Consider the following 17,748-nt stretch of genomic DNA (forward strand, 5'->3'; position numbering starts at 1 on the left):
AACTAAACTTAGCCAGACGTGGATTGAAGGGCACAGAAAGATTTAAGTGCAAAGAAATGCTCACTTTCTAAAAGTGGCATTTCTAGAATAGTAATATTAAATCCGACTTCACCAGTCAGCAGGATTTTGTATTACCATTCTGGCCATACTAAATATGACCTTCCTGCTCCTTTCAGATCAGCAGCTGCCACTTCAACAATGTATGAGGGCAGCCCCAATGTTAGCCTATGAAGGGAGAAGGCCTCACAGTAGTGTAAAAACGAATTTAGGAGTTTTACACTACCAGGACATATAACTACACAGGTACATGTCCTGCCTTTTACCCACACAGCACCCTGCTCTAGGGGTTACCTAGGGCACACATTAGAGGTGACTTATATGTAGAAAAAGGGGAGTTCTAGGCTTGGCAAGTACTTTTAAATGCCAAGTAGAAGTGACAGTGAAACTGCACACACAGGCCTTGCAATGGCAGGCCTGAGACAAGGTTAAGGGGCTACTGAAGTGGGTGGCACAACCAGTGCTGCAGGCCCACTAGTAGCATTTAATCTACATGCCCTAGGCACATGTAGTGCACTCTACTAGGGACTTACAAGTAAATTAAATAGCCAATCATGGATAAACCAATCAATAGTACAATTTACACAGAGAGCATATGCACTTTAGCACTGGTTAGCAGTGGTAAAGTGCCCAGAGGTCAAAAGCCAACAACAACAGGTCAGAAAAAATAGGAGGAAGGAGGCAAAAAGTTTGGGGATGACCCTGTCAGAAAGCCAGGTACAACATGTATGTTTTAATAATCTCCCATAATTCAGGGCAAAACAACATTATTTTTAACATATGACTGTTTGAATACTCTTGATATGTTTGGGTGACCTTTCTAGTTTATTTCTCTTGTTACTCTTCTGTGGCTATCTTGTGTCTTTTGGGGGGGAATTGTGGCACTGGGCACAACCCCCCCACCAGAACCAGTGGAAGAAGGCATCCACTCACCCTATCCTTGGCAGGATGAATTACACTGGGCACAAAGCCCCCTCCAGAACCAGTGGAGACGTGCATCCACTCACCCTATCCTTGGCAGGATGAAGCACACTGGGCACAAAGCCCCCTCCAGAACCAGTAGAAGAAGGCATCCACTCACCCTATCCTTGGCAGGATGAAGCACACTGGGCACAAAGCCCCCTCCAGAACCAGTAGAGAAATGCATCCACTCACCCTATCCTTGGCAGGGTGAAGCACGCTGGGCACTAAGCACCCTCCTGAACCAGTGGAAGAAGGCATCTACTCACCCTATCCTTGGCAGGATGAAGCACACTGGGCACAACCCCCCCCAGAACCAGTGGAAGAAGGCATCCACTCACCCTCTCCTTGGCAGGATGAAGCACTCTGGGCACAAAGCCCACTCCAGAACCAGTGGAAGAAGTTATCCACTCACCCTATCCTTCGCAGGATGAAGCACACTGGGCACAACGCCCCCTCCAGAACCAGTTGAGAAATGCGTTCACTTGAGAGACTGTGGCTTTGCACCCCCCAGGACCAGGCAGTGGGCAAACCACCCACTTGAGAGACTTGTGAGACTGTGGCTTTGCACTCCCCAGGACTAAGCAGTGGGCAAGGAGCCTCCTCCAAGAGCAGTGGCGTTGTCCCATCTTTCGGCTGAGGTGCCCCCCCTTCCCTGTCCCCCTGAGATGCCTGTGTGTGTTCTCTCTGTATTGAGGCAGGAGTCAAGTGTGGGGTTCGCCTATGAATTTTGGCCCAGTGGGCCATGGGCATTTTGAATGGACAATGTACCGCCACAGGTACATATTGTATATTTTGTAAATACTGTTTTTGAATTTATAACGTATATCTAACAATTTCTAATATGACACTCATTTGACTCAATTCCTTTTGTCCTTGCGTTCTTCCAGAGTGTTAGGGGTGTATATGTAATGTTGATGCATGTATTTGTGTGTATGGCGTGGGGGGTGAGGGTGGGAGTGTTGCGTGTTGCTTGCTGCATGTGTATGTCACTCTCTTTTTCCTCCCCCACTCCCCTGTGTGCTAGGTGCAGTACTCACTGTGGGCGTCGCCACCGCCGTTCGTACTCCTGGTAGATGAGAAGCTACACTAACAAGAGTAACACCTGTAGCTCGGGCTCCATGGCGTCCTGGTTCTTCGTTGTCGAGAGGTGAGTGGTTTCCCTTCTGTGTACTGTTTCCGCCGTGCTTTTGATGGCGTTGGTACCGCCCTGGAAAAGCTGGTGGATGGGCGGGCTGTAATGGTGTGGGTGGTACATTGTCTTCCGCCTGTCTGGTGGCGGTTACCGCTGTGGTGTTTGTTGCTACCACCGTGGCGGTCGGAGTGTTGAAGCGGCTGTCTGTGTTGGTGGTTTCCGCTGTGGTCATGATTCAATTTTTTTTACCACCGGCCTGTTGGTGGTATTACCACCGCTTTAACACCGTCCACCAGAGTTGTAATGAGGGCCTATGTTCTTTAGGGACTGAATATATGTATCTATTGTATTCATTTTTTCCATTCTTTTTCATGTGGTTGTGCTCTCAAAGGGCTGACTGCATGGTTACATGACCATGTTTTTTCTAAATGCTATTTTTGTTGGAGTGTTCTTTAGAGGCTGCTCTGAGCTTTGCAGTCAACATACTATAATATTTGTGGCACAAAATCGTGCCCCATAATCCTTTGCAGGGGTTATCTTTTACAAAACATTTTTACTCATAACTCACCTGTGGTGGTCCTAGGACAATGGGACTACCTTCAAAACGCTCTTTCTCTCTACATCATCTCTGGGCCCCCACACTGGGTTAGTTGGGACCCCAAAATAATAACCCCTACCACCATTCAATGTCTTTTAAGCTTTCCCATGGTGACAACTTTGGTTTTACAGCTGGGAAAAGTTTTATTATAAAGTCCTTGTTTGTAATATCATTGTAGTAGGCCTGCTAGCCCTAAAATGTTCTCCACTGGCTAAGGCAATATTTATACTTTTTTAATGCCAGATACAATTATAGTTTGTACGTTTGCACTGCTTTTGTGTAAATAAAATGCAAATGCGCTGCTAAAAAGTATAAATATGGGCCTAAGTATATGGTTACTCTGCATTGCTTTCTTCTGTATTTTTTCATGGGGTTATCTCCTCTTGGGGCTAACAATATGGCAACATGACCGTGTTTCTTCCAAATTATATTTTTGTTATGGTGCTCTCTAAGGGCTGTTTTGAGCATTACAGTCTAATGCCAAAAGTTTATTTCAGAGAAAGGTTTATTTGATAATTGTATATGTTTTAATAATCTCCCATAATTCAGGCCAAAACAACATTATTTTTAACATATGACTGTTTGAATGCTCTTGATATGTTTGGGTGACCCTTCTAGTTTATTTCTCTTGTTACTCTTCCGTGGCTATCTTGAGTCTTTTTGGGGGGAATTGTGTTTCCCAGCCAGGATCTCTGAAGGTGGGGTGGTGAAAGTAGTATTCTATTGGAATTAGCATGGCAGATTTAAATTAGGATGCTAAATTGCAACATTTTCATTTTTTGCTGCACATAGAGAAAGAGGGTAAATGGAAGTGCTTTAGTTATATGCACGGCCACTGGAATTATATGGCAGAAAAAGACGAAATTATGAGGCAGGGTTGACCAATTTATGTGGCAAGAAAAGTCCAGTTGTGAATTTACACTGCCAATAGCTCTAACTCAAGCAAATGCAAGACCAATTGCATTGCAAATGCTTGTTTAATGTATACTGACTTTATAATCTTCTCATTCCACATTACTAATTAGACAGATAGCTTCATCATGTGACAGACTGTCATAAGTGCCAGTATTGATAATTAAGTGCTGGTGCCCACATGTTTGTGTTTTTTTATCAATAGGGTTCCAGTACACAGGCCCAATCTTAACTATATCTATATTTAAGAATAAAGCTACTAGTATTATTATCTGTCCACTACCAAAATTGTATATGTGAGTGCACACTGCTGTTGAACAAGTTTCTTGTTTGCGTCTGTGTGGCCATATTTTATATTCCCACTTTACTTGCCAATGACAGCACGCCTACAGTTTAGAGTTACAAAGCTACGGCCCATATTTATGGGAAGTTAGTGTCGCCTTAGTATAATTTAGTTTAACACTAAAGCTAGACATGTCTAGTGTCAAAATATTGGAGCAAGCCCCATTTTAAGAAGCACCAACCCACCTTGCGTTAATGAGGTGCAAGGTAGGCATTCCCTTCCCAAACATGACGCTAACGCCCAGTGACATATTTATCTCCCGACATTGAAATGACACGCAACTAGGAGGTGGGCCTAAATAATGACGCTAAGCCTGATTAGCGTCATTATTTAACGCCAGGTCAGACCAGGCATTAATGTGCTGGTAGGCCCATTTCCGTGGGGAAATATCATGGAATGGGCACATAGAAGCCCACTCCAACCCCCAGCATCACCACCACCCGCACCACAGGGACACTACTGGAGGAGGAAGCCCATCCCAGGTAAGTTGCAGGTAAGTGTAGGTGCGTAAGTGTGGTGTGCCACTAGGGTCCCCTTACATAGGGTCCCCTGGTCGGCACTGGGCATGTTGGGCTTCCCTGGGAACACTGGTCCCCTGTGGTGGTCATTGGGATAGTGGTAATGATTCCTGTCTATACTTAGACAGGAGCCATATTTTGGCTGCTTGTGGGTGTAAAAATGACGCTAGGCTGACTAGTGGCACATATTTTGCTGCTAATCAGCCTACCATTATTTTTGACCCACTAGAGCCTTTTCCCTTAATGACATCCGACACCGGCTAATGTCTTTTTTTGAGACGCTAGCCATTCTTTAGCAACATTGTGCATCATTTCATAAATTTGGCGCATGGTTGGCGTTAGGGAATGGCGTTAGCTCGTGTTAAGAAAAATAACGTACGACTGCGCTAGGGCAATTCTGCGTCATTTTTATTCAATATGAGCCTAAATGTCTCGCAAAGCATTGTTGTGCGTTTTTGTGTGTCCGTTAGTGTAACAACATCAAAAGTAATTGCAATGTTAGTTACCTACAACACATATATTAGACAAGTTTCTAAGGGGCTGATATAAGAGTCCCTAGTGCCTCCTTGCGCCACATTAGCAGCATTTTCTTTTACGCAAAATCGCCACACCAGATTTACAAAGTGGTGCAATGCATGCATTAGGCCACTTTGTAACCCCTAGTGCCACATTATGCCTTCACCAGGCATCATGTATGCAACGGGGCGTTCCCCCATTAGGGGGCTGAAAAAATGGTGCAAAGAAATCTAAAAGATTTCTTTGCTTCATTTATTTCAGCACTTTTAACGCCTTCTCAGAGCAGGTGTTAAAAGGAGGCATGCCATTGTTTTCAATGGGCCTCAATGGGCTTTGCAGGATTAGCATCAACAGTTTTTACGCTAATCCTGCAAAGCACCAAACTAGCATAAACAATTCTGACACTAGTTCTCTAACTACCGTGATGGACCGCAATATCTTAGATACGGCACACACATGGTGCCGTTGTGGGGGTGTTGAGGGGTGCAAGAAAAGTGGCACTGCACTGGGCACAGCACCAGTTTTCTGAAATGAGGGCCTTAGGGCCAGATGTAGGAAGAAAGCAAATTGCGAATTGCAATTTGCGAGTCCGTGCGACTCGCAAATTGCAAGTCGCAATTTGCTATGCAGAAAGGTGTCTCAGACACCTTCTGCAACTCGCAATGGGGTCGCAAAGACCCACCTCATAAATATTTATGAGGTGGGTCGCAGTTTGCGACCCCATTGCGAGTATGGGCACTCACGGGGATGGTGGCCTGCTGGAGACAGCAGACCACCATGTCCGTGACTGCTTTTTAATAAAGCAGTTTTTTTTTTTTCTATCTGCAGCCCGTTTTCCTTAAAGGAAAACGAGTTGCACTTAGAAAAAAAACCGAAACCTTTTGTTTCGGTATTTTTCAGAGCAGGCAGTGGTCCATAGGACCACTACCTGCTCTGAAAAATTGTTTTTGTGATCATTCACAAAGGGGAAGGGGTCCCATGGGGACCCCTTCCCGTTTGCGAATGGGTTACCATCCACTTCAAGTGGATGGTAACAGCGATTTCATTTGCGACCGCTTTCGAGGGCGCAAATGAAATTGCATAGCATTGCGAGTCGCAAATAGGAAGGGAACACCCCTTCCTATTTGCAAGTCGGAAATGCATTTCGCGAGTCGGATCCGACTCGCAAAATGCATTTCTGCATAGCAGAGAGGCTTTTGCGCCTCGCAAACGGCGTTTTTCGCCGTTTGCGAGGCGCAAACCGTTTGCTACATCTGGCCCTTAGTGTTGTAAACAATCAATGCTTCTATTGCCCAATTTATTAACATTTATAAATATTCTCGATCAGGGTAAATCAACTACAACTTTGTATACCACATTGTTCATAAATCAAATGTTCATATTATATTAACTCCAATTACCACATTTCCCATATTTACGACAACACCATTACCATATCAATGGTGTAAGATAGAAAGAACCACCTGACCCCATTTCATGTATAACTTTTATATCATGTATCAAACAATGTTTAATAGCATATGAATTAGCATTGTGAAAAATATAGTTGTAAATATATGTACCAAAATAATTGATATGCACATTTCTTGAAATGTGTCTTAATTGCATATAGAAGGATGTTTTACATATGGAAACATCGATTCTTCATCTCCTTTCATGCCTGACCCAAATGTCCACCTTGAAATTTTCCTAGGCAATCACATGCCACCTCCCAAAGTTAGTTGACACTTTTCAGCCTCTACATTATGCCAGGTTCCTCTGTGGCTCGAATTTATGAACTCAGGGCACATACGGACATATTTATACTTGTTTTGCGCCGAATTTGCATCATTTTTTTAATGCAAATTTGGTGCAAAACTAATTCCATATTTATACTTTGGCACTAGGCCCATCTAGCGCCAAATTTAACGAGTTAAAGTCATTTTTAGACGTGGAAACCTACTTTGCGTCAATGAGATGCAAAGTAGGCGTTCCCGTGCAAAAAATGACTCTATGGCCCATATTTACACTTGTTTGAACTGAATTAGCATCATTTTTTAAAGCTAATTCAGCGCAAACCTAACTCCATATTTATACTTTGGCGCTAGACACGTCAAGCGCCAAAGTTATAGAGTTTACGTCGTTTTCTGGAGGGGAACACCTACCTTGCGTCAATGAGATGCAAGGTAGGTGTTCCCGTCCAGAAAAGGATGATGTGACCTTTGCGCCATATTTATCCCCCGTGCTAACATTCAGCACGGGGATGGGGACCTTAGATAATGGAGCTAAGCTTGCTAAGCGCTATTTATTAACACCTGGGTATGGCAAGGTGTAAGGGGACCTGTAGGCAGATTTCCGTGGTTAGAGACCATGGAAATTGCCCACAGGTGCCCTTCCCTGGCCCCAGGGACACCCCCACCCACACCAGGAGATCACCTAAGGATGGGGGACTCATTCCAGGTAAGTCAGGGTGAGTATTTATTTTTTTCCAGACACTGCTCGGGGGCCCTGACTTGGGCCCCCATGCACAGCGATGGCACCAATGGCCATGCCCATGGGACATTCGTACCCTGGGCATGGCCATTGGGCTGGTGGCCATGGCTCTTGTCTTCACGAAGACAGGAGCCATGTCCATGGGGTTTGTGCACCAGAAAAAGGCACTACACTGCTTAGATGCAATTTTTTTGCCTCTTAACAGAGTAGCGCCATATTGTGGCGCACAAGCCCCGGTTCCTCCTATGCCTCACCGGCCCGGTTAGCGTCCCTTCCAAGGACATTGACAGAGCTTAGCGCTGGCTAGGGCCATTTCATAATATGGCGCCCGGCCGGCGTCATGGAATGGCCCTAGCCGGCTCTATACTTTTTGATGCAAACCTGCACTAATGCAGGTTTGCGTCAAGGTTTGCGTCAAAAAGTATGAATCTGACCCTATGGCCTTAGCACCATATTCATCCCCCTGTGCTAAGGAGGGAGGAGGGTTCAAAAAAATGGTGCAATGCTTGCTTTGCACCCTTTTTTAACACCTGGGTTAGGGCAGGCGTTAGGGGACCTGTGGGCCTAATTTCATGGTGGAACACCATGGAATAAACCCACAGGTGCCTCCCCAGGCCCCAGGGACACCCCCACCCACACCAGAGAGACAGTGGAAGATGGGGGACCCCAGGTAAGTACAGGTAAGTATTATTTTTTCTTAAGTGCCATTGGTGCCCTGAAATGGGCTCCCCTACATGGCACTGGATGCAATGACCATGCCCAGGGGACCCTGGTTCCCTGTGCTGACCATTGGGGTGGTGGGCATGACTCCTGTCTTTTCTAGGACAGGAGTCATGTTGTATGGATGGTTTTGTGTCAGAAAATGGCTCTAGGCAAGTTAGAGTCATTTCTTTTTACTCTAACCGGCCTAACGTCATTTTTTGGTGCAAAACTCCCTTTTCCATACCACCAGCCCCACCCGACTAGCATCATATTTTTTACGCTAGCCTACCCTTTGCACCAGCTTGCACTATTCCATAAATATGGTGCCCGGCTAGTGCAAAGAAATGGTGCAAGCCGGTGCTACACTTTTTGGTGCAAAACTGAGTTCGTGAAGTTTTGCACCAAAAAGTATAAATCAGGGCTCCAGTTTGGTAGCAGTGAGCATTCAGCTCACTGGGCAATTCTCAGCTACGGCAGGAAGTAATGGTGGGTTTAGTATCCCCATAATCCATATAACAAGCAAGTACACCCAATATTGTCCATTGCCAGACACCATGCAAGTTAAATAGGGGAGTTTAGGGTGGCAAGTGACTGATGTCCAAGTGTCTATTTCAAGATTAACAGAAACTGCTAGGGCTCAATGCAATGGAAGCCACATTCCCAGCTTGCAAGGGACTGCCAAACTTCATAGATCTTGTCTCGAATCTGACCAGTCACAGCCAGGATTTCCTGTGGCGGAGAAGTCCATGGTCCTGATGCACCAATTGGAAGTAGACTTTATATTTAGGGCCCAACTGATATGTTAAGCTGTCATATCTCCCGTATCTTAGGGGCTGGAAAAATGTTTGCAGACACCGATAACAACCAATAGATGAAAAACAAAAACATCTATGTCCATCTGCGGACCTAATAATCTTGTGCTTAGTATTGCAGTATTCCATGTGAAACCTTAATTAGGTCTCGTGTCATTCTGACACAGACCTTTCCTTTGACAGACACCATTGATCACATCACTCACAAACGACCATAATCAGTACAGAAAAAAAAACAACTAGGGAATTATGGACGTACATATTCCTACGTCTAAATATTTGTTTACTTATGGTATTCGGTCTGGGGATAATATTATAATTGCACAATAGCTAGCATAACCTAAATAATAAATCAAAACTATTGCGGGGGGAGGGGCTCGGATTACTTCTGACATCTGTTTTCTGTTTACAATGACGTAATTTCTTCTATTGGACACTATCTACAACCCAGGCACCTAGAGTGTCAGGCAATACAATCAGAGGAGGTTTCAGCTCTATTTATAAGACCATGGCTTGTTAAATCATAACTTCGCCTATAACCAGTACAAATGCAATTATTTTCTGATTGACGAAACTATCCAAAAGAGTTAAAAAAGCTATAATGACATAAAAGCTATTTTATGATTTGTTGATGATAAGGAGCATATGTGGTACTTATCAAATGAAAGTGCAATATGAATATTATGATAATGAAATCACTACTTCGTTTGGATATCAATTATTTGGAATTATAGTAAGTTAAATTGTTAAATTGTAGTTTAATTAGCAAAATTATTGGTTGGCAAATCAATACAATCAATGTGATGATTTTGAAAGAGTTAGTCCCAGATTTAAGAGGGCCTAGCGCCATCCTAATGACACATTAGAGTTGTTTTATTTATGCTAATGTGGCATTAGGTGGCCAAAACGCCATGCCATATTTACAAAGTGGCACAATGATTGCATTGCGCCACTTTGTAATCCATGGCGCCACATTATGTGTGCGTCAGACATAATGTATACGGGGGCAATCTGGCCTTGGGGGGGTGAAAAAATGGTGCAAAGGAATCTAAGAGATTCCTTTGTGTCAATTTATTGTCATTTATAACGCCTGCTAAGAGAAGGCATTAAAGGGAGCCTTCATATTTTTCAATGGGCCGCTGGGTGCTTTGCAAAATTAACGTCAACATTTTTAATGTTAATCCTGCAAAGCGGCGGACTAGCATAAAAAATAATGACCTTAATACCCCTGACTATTAAATATATTGCACACCATGGCGGCATTAGGGGGGCGCTAAGGGGCACAAGAAAAGTGACGCTGCAATAGGTGCAGCGCCACTTTTCATCAATCTGGCCCCACAATCTTGAATATTGGCTTCCTAAATTACTTCTAATTAGATATACAGTCCACAGTGATTATATAGAAGGGGGGTGTAGTCTAAATTAGCTGTCAGATACCAAAGGAAACCGAAGTCTTTCCTTTGAAGATATCAAACTGAAAACAGTACTACATTGAAATGGAGGAAAGAGTTAAGTTTTCTACAGAGTAACTTTATCTGGGGTTACACTCTTAGGGCCTGATTTATGAAAAGTTAGCGCTGCCTTAGTGTCATTTTTTTTACGCAAAAGTGGTACACACTTACAAAATATATATTTAATATAAGTGCACTACAAGACAAAAATGCTGGTGAAACATTAGCAAATATGAGGAGAACCTTTAGTGGTCAATCAATTAATCAATCACTTGTAAAGCGTGACTCATCACCCGCAGGGTCTCAAGGCGCCGTTGTGAGTGTGCTGCCAATTCGAAAATCCAGGTCTTGAAATGCTTTCTGAACTGTTTCAGCGAGGTGGCCTGTCTGAGGTTGAGTGAGAGCATGTTTCATGTCTGGGCTGCGAGATAAGAGACGGATCTGCCTCCAGCGGTGCTCTTCCTGATTCTGAGGATGGTGGCGAGGGCGAGTTGGGAGGATCAGAACTGCCCAGTGGGGGCGTACAAGGTCACGCGGTGGTTGAGGTAGGCAGGTCCTCTGTTGTGCAGTGCCTTGTAGGTGTGTGTCAGTAGCTTGTACGTGATGCATTTGTCAACCGGGAGCCAAGCAGGTCTCTGAGGTGGGTGGAGATGTGGCTGTGAAGGGAGATGGCCACGATGAGTCTGGCTGCTGTGTTCTGGATTCTCTGTATCCTTGTTTGGAGCTACTTTGTGATGCCGGCGTAGAGTGCATTGCTTTGTCTAGTTTGCTGCTGACAAGCTCGTGGGTGACCATCCTTCTTGTCTTGATGGGGATCCACTTGAGAACATTTTCTAAAGTAGGCGCAGGGTCTGGAAGTAGGATGAAGAGACGGCGTTGACTCGGCTGGTCAAAGAGAGCGTGGAGTCCAGGACGGTGCATAGGTTGAGTGTGTGGTCAGTGGGGCTGGGGACGTTTCCTAGGGAGGCTGCCCACCAGGAATCGTCCCAGGTGGAGGGGGTGAAGCAGATTACGAGGATCTCTGTCTTGTCTGAGTTGAGTTTGAGACAGTTGATTGCCATCCAGGCGGCGACTGCTCTCATTCTGTCATTGAAATTTCTCTTGGCTGTTGATGAGTCGTCGGTCAAGGAGAGTATTAGTTAGATATCATTGGCATAGAATACGATGTTTAGCGAGTGGGGCCATGTAGATGTTGAAGAGGGTCGGGCTAAGTAAGGATCCCTGGGGTACTCTGCAGCATGTTTCTTTGGGTGCGGAGGTGAACGTGGGAGCCTGACACTCTGGGTTCTTCCAGTAAGGAAGTATCGAATCAATTCCAGTGCTTTACCGCGGATGCCAGTGTCGTGGAGTCTGGTGCTGAGAGTGGAGTGGGAGACTGCGTTGAATGTGTTGGAAAGGCTGAGGAGGATGAGGGTGGCAGTGTTTCCGTGGTCCAATATGGCACGAATGCCATTGGTGGCTGCGAAAAGAGCTGTTTCAGTGCTGTGGTTGTTTCTGAATCCGAACTGGGAGGGATCTAGGACCTGGTTTGCTTCGAGGAACTCCATGAGATGCATGTTAATAGCCTTTTCAGTTACCTTGGCTGTGAAGAGGAACAGAGAGATGGGTCTGTAATTCTTCAAATTCCTTGGTATTAAAGAATGAGAAGCACACCAAAGAAATAACACCGTGCAAACCAGACAACAGCCAGCAGGTTCAAGTGGCACAGCTTTCTTTGTCATGTGAAGACTTCAATCACTAAAATGTCTATTTTTTGTACGGTTCTTGAGGTACTTGTGTCCCTCCAATCTTCTTCAGTTTGTTTCTTTCCACCTAATTTAGTAGGTATGCCTTTTCCTCTGTGGGCTGCTTTTTCTGCTTATATGTCTTTTACTCTTTCTACGTATTTCTTGTCTGACTGCTTGTCTCTCCGTTATTCATTTAATAGATATTATTCACGTTCGTCTGCCAGTCCACTTCCAGAGGGATCTTTCCAGTGGCTTGGTCATTCCCTTTGCTGCCAAAAGCTCCCACTTTTGACTGCACAAGTGTAGCTGATTTTCTTGAACATATCCACCTCCAAAATACAGGCAAAAATATGCTCAGAAATGAGAGGGTATTTAGAAAAAAAAATGGAGAAATTTGTGCAGCGACACATGTTCAGTAACACATCTTTTCTTGTGTTACTTCACGCTTTTCCTTTCCCAATTTCTATTTGCCGTGAATTCTGGTGGGAGCTTTTCGGTGTTTTCCAACATATTCAAAACGTACGTTAACCAGTGGTTACCAGTGTTTATTCACAGTTTTTCCTCCTTACTTTTTCGCAGGTGTTTTCCCAGTCTTACATAGAAATTTGCTTTCATTCCATTCCTTCCGTCTTTCAGCGCTAATGTAACTTATTTCTACGTTCTTTCTTGCTACTAATTCTCTTCTTCTTATCCTTTCATTGAATTTGCTCTTTCAAGTAAGTTCCATTAATTCTCCCAACTCCCTGTCGGTTTAATTTCCCATCATTCAAATCCATCTTTCCAGCAGTCCAGTCCCACCTCATGTCAAGGATGTGCAAAAAGGAGATATGTTTGCATCCCACTAAGATTTGATTGCAGCAGACAATAGGTTAATGGTGGACTTTTAATACACTTTCCTGCTGTTCCACTCATCATGCAGATCACAAACATTTGTTTAAAGAAGATTTCCTACTTTGGACGTGAGATATAGACAGTGGGGCGCTCCGTGATCATTTACTGCAAGCCACTGTCAGTCTGTCTTGATCTTTGCCTTAAGATCTCAAGAAAGATCAAGGATAGTGAATATATTTTTGCTGTGACCTGGACCCATTCCTGCTCTACCAGGGCATATGGAAGAAGCTTGGTATGAAATTACTATTTGAATATTGTTAGTTATAGCGACGTTGGTGACAGCAAACTGTGCTGCTGTACAAAGAAGCAGCTAAGGTAGTAAAGAAGCTACATCACCTGCAGGATGCCTTGGTTCATTTGCATATGAATTTCCGAACAGGAAATATGTTTATTTTACATTTTTGAGCCATGTCTGTGGGATTTTCCGAGGACCTCTAAGCACTGACTTTTACCAAGGATATTCGTAAGCCTTTGTGTTCATTTAAATCTGTGTGGACCTGTCTTCCTGCCAGGCATTTGTGACAGTAGCATAAACACTTTACCTTTGTATTCTGTGCAGTGTGCTCTGTACCTGGGCATGTTTCATCTCGGAGGAAAGGCCGAGCACAGCTAATCATGTTTCCATTAACTGTGGTCACAGTAGTTTGTATAGGTGATGTTGCCATGTGTTAAACCCTGTTCAAAGGTTGTGTTGATATGGAAACAGAAGGAGTGAAAGTTTGAACTTGGGGATCCTGGGTCTGTATCTACATTCGTTTGCAGGCTTAGAATGGGTCCATATACCTGTTTAAATTCCACCTTCTGCACCGCATACGAGAAAACTACTAACCGTACTTCTTTCAGCAAATTCAATAACTAATGCACATGCAGAGTTAAAATATGAGCTAAGAGCAGTGGAGTGTTACCAACACCTGCTTATGGATTTTTTTGCATGGTGCATGGACACTATGCATGTTCATGATATAGCCCCTGATCCTTCTGTATGAAGGGATGCAGCTCACACATAGATGCTTTTTTTTAGACTATGGCAGTGTAAACCTAAGAGCAGGCGTGTTGAGAGCAGTCTTTTATGAGAGGACACGGATCCTGCAGGCACCCATATTGAGACTTATCTTTGTTGCCACAATTCTAATACACAAGCTTGAAGAAAACAAGGCTCTGTCCTGCTCTCTGTGAAGTAGGATGGAATCATGGTGCTGCTTCTGGCCCTCGACTGAGACACTGCTCAGAGTTCAGCTGTGAACCTTCTGGTCTCTGCACAACAACATCAGTGAACAGTGAGCTAAAGCCATGTGATGTGAGCCATGCTCCCACAACTGGATTGGGCCAAGGTTATAGTGGTCCAGGGACCTTGTACATGTCCAGAAGGTGCTCAGAGGCAGCGACTGTATTTTTACTGTTTGATACCATAGGGCTTCAGAGTAGTACAATTACAGTAAAATCTGATGTTTTAAAGTTTCTACTGAAATATAAATATTCCCTTTGATGTTGAGGTTTTGGTTATACTCATCTTTAACTGAAAACCACAAACCTAATTATTGCCCATTCCAGATACAGAAACACAGAATTGGCTAATAAAACATGTTAACAATGCAGGGTACTGCTAAAACCCTAAGCCCATCTGTCATTCCATTCTTTTGCTTGCCTGCTTTTCTGACTCACTTGACCTTCCTGTCTGTGCTGCACTCCCCTGCCTGCCACTTGATTTGTCAGGTTTTTCTTTCTATGTTGCATTGTCTGACTGTTGGTTTTCTGTTTCTGTTTATCTCTCTAACTACCTATGGGCTTTGACCTGCCACCTATATATCAGTCAGTCTGTTTGTCTTCATCTGTGTGCCTGCATACTAGTCTTTCTCTCTTTTGTTTGCCTTTCTTGTTGGTAGTTCTTATTTTTACGTTTTCTCTTGCTCTCTCTGGACACTGCCTTTGTTACTTTCTCTGTCAGTTCTTCTATCTACCTGTTTTGTTGTGGATGTACCACCTATCTGAAGTTCTGGGCGTTTCTCTGGCTGTGATTAATTCTTTCAGTGAGTCAGTATCTCACTGTTGGGGTAAAGTTTATGTAGCTCAAGGTATGTGTATTTGTTTGTCTGGTTCTGTATCTCCGTGTTTTTGTCTATTTCTCTTTATTTGTATCTCTCAATACCTCTTTAGGTTACTTTCCCACTTTGAATGTATGCCTTTCTGTGTCTTTATAAGTTTTGTTTTATCACTCTAGACCTCATATGACTGCTTTGACTTCTCTTTTCTGTTAAAATTGCTGCTTCATCTTCATCAACCACAGGAGTAGACTAATCATGGGTTCTCTTTGGAGCTCCAGGAGCTCAAACGTAAATGTAGAAGACAAGAAAAGGCGTGGAGGAAGGATTACAATGGGGGAAGAAAAGCGAAAAAGAAAAGCCTTATTTAAGATATTAAAAATGTGATTATCTCCCAAAAGACCAAGGCACAAATTTAAGGATGGCCTCACGTCACCTAACGCCACATTAGCATCATTTTTCTGCGCTATGCATAATATATGCAAAGGGGGCGTTCTGGCGCAAGGAGGCCCGCAAAAATGGAGCAATGAAATCTACAAGATTTCATTGCGACATTTTTGGCATCATTTTAACGCTTGCTGAAAGCAGGTGTTAAAAGGACACACCCATTGGAATCAATGGGCCTCCTTGCAATTTGCTCCACTAGCGTCAAAATGTTTGATGCTAGTGGAGCAAAGCACCACAATAGCATAAAATGTTTTGACACTGTTGTTCCTAATACCACCGTGGTGCGCTGTATCCTAAATACGGCGCACACATGGTGGTGTTAGAGGGGTGCTGGGGGGTGCAAGAAATGTGGAGCTTCACAATATGAAGCACCACTTTTCTTAAATCTGGGCCCAAATTCTTCTTGAATAAAATCTATGCTTCTAAGAACTCCACCAAAGAACTTTTTAAAACAGTTGAGTACTTATCCAACACATCACCAAATCCTACTTCAGCCCCCTGCCAGTTGTTCTGCGATCAACTCGCAGATTTGTTTAAAAATAAAGTAGAGCAAATTTTCGGAAAATTGAATGTCAAGGATAGATGGTATGGTCCTTCCCCAGAGTTAAACAAGTTGGTTTCAGGCTCAAGACTTTTAACCAATATTCCACTGCTTACAGGAGACAGAGTGGTAGAATTGGTTAGCCAAACAAAATCTGGGGCTCCTTCAGACCCTTGTCCCCCAAAAGTAATGCATGAGATTGTGGACCCAATCTCACTTTCCCTCGTTCAGCTTTTTAACAATATCTTGGAGTCTGGATTTTTCCCATAGGAATGTTGAAAGCATCCATTCTCCCTCTGTTAAAAAGTAATCACTAGTTCCCCTAGATGTGAAGAACTACTATCCTATTTCACGTCTTCCCTTACCAGCCAAAGTACTAGAAAAACATGTTAATATCACCCTTTCCACATTTGTGGTTGGAGAATAATGTATTGAATTCAGCTCAATTTGGTTTTAGACCAAACTAGAGCATGGAATCTGCCTTGGTTGTGGCCACCACCAAGTGAGAAGCATATTGGATGATGGTGGTAAGACTGTTATGATCTTATTAGACCTGTCAGCAGCCTCCAACACTGTCAATCATGAGATTCTGATGGCGCACCTGACAGAAATTGGAGGTTCAGCATTAAAGCTGTTCCGCTCCTTTCTTTCCCAAAGAGAACATGCAGTGGGCTTTGATGATCTGGTCTCTAAGGGGCAGATCTAATGCAACATCATTTTTCTTGCGTTCCTTAGCGCCCCCACCTAACGCCACCATGTGTGAGACATATTTAAGAGACCGTGTACCATGGTGATAGTTAAGGAACTAGCATCAAAAAGTTTGATGCTAGTTTGGCACTTTGCAGGATCAGTGTCAAAAATGTTGATGCTAATCCTGCAAAGCATATTGAGGCCCATTATAAATAATGGTGTGCCTCCTTTTAACGCCTGGTCTGTGCAGGTGTTAAAAATGCTGCAAAAAATGCCACAAAGAAATCTCTTAGATTTCTTTGCACCATTCTTTCAGCCCCTCCTAACAGGGAATGCACCCTTGCATACATGATTCCTGGTGCAGGCATAATGTGGCACAAGGGGTTACAAAGTTGCCTAATGCATGCATTGTGCCACTTTGTAAATCTGGTGTGGCGATTTTGGCCTCGTTAGGCCACATTAGCATAAAAAAATGACACTAATGTGGCGCAAGGAGGCGCTAGGCCTGCTTAAATCTGGGCCTAAGTCTTTCACTATGCCTTGTGGAGTCCCACAGGGCTTATCTTTGAGCTCTACTCTTTTTAACATTTATGTGGCAGCATTAGCAAAATTAATTCGATCCTTTGGTTTCACTCGTATAGCATACGCAGGTGACACAGCTCATAGGGTCCACTTCAAATTATATAGAAGAGACAGCCCTCCACTTTAATAAATGTATGGGGTGATTGTTCACTGGATGAATGTAAATAGCCTTTTGCTCAATTCAGCAAAAACCGATGCTCTATTTTTTGGGAAGAATTCTCCATGCTGCAACCAATCCTGGTGGCCTCAATTGCTTGGCTCTTACCCCATACCTGTATCCGGTGCTAAAAATCTGGGGATAATCTTTGACACCAGTCGGTCCTTCATTGCGAAGATCAACAATCTTACCTCCTGC

Source organism: Pleurodeles waltl, chromosome 9 (genome assembly GCF_031143425.1).
Source record: "Pleurodeles waltl isolate 20211129_DDA chromosome 9, aPleWal1.hap1.20221129, whole genome shotgun sequence".
Classification (NCBI taxonomy): Eukaryota; Metazoa; Chordata; class Amphibia; order Caudata; family Salamandridae; genus Pleurodeles; species Pleurodeles waltl.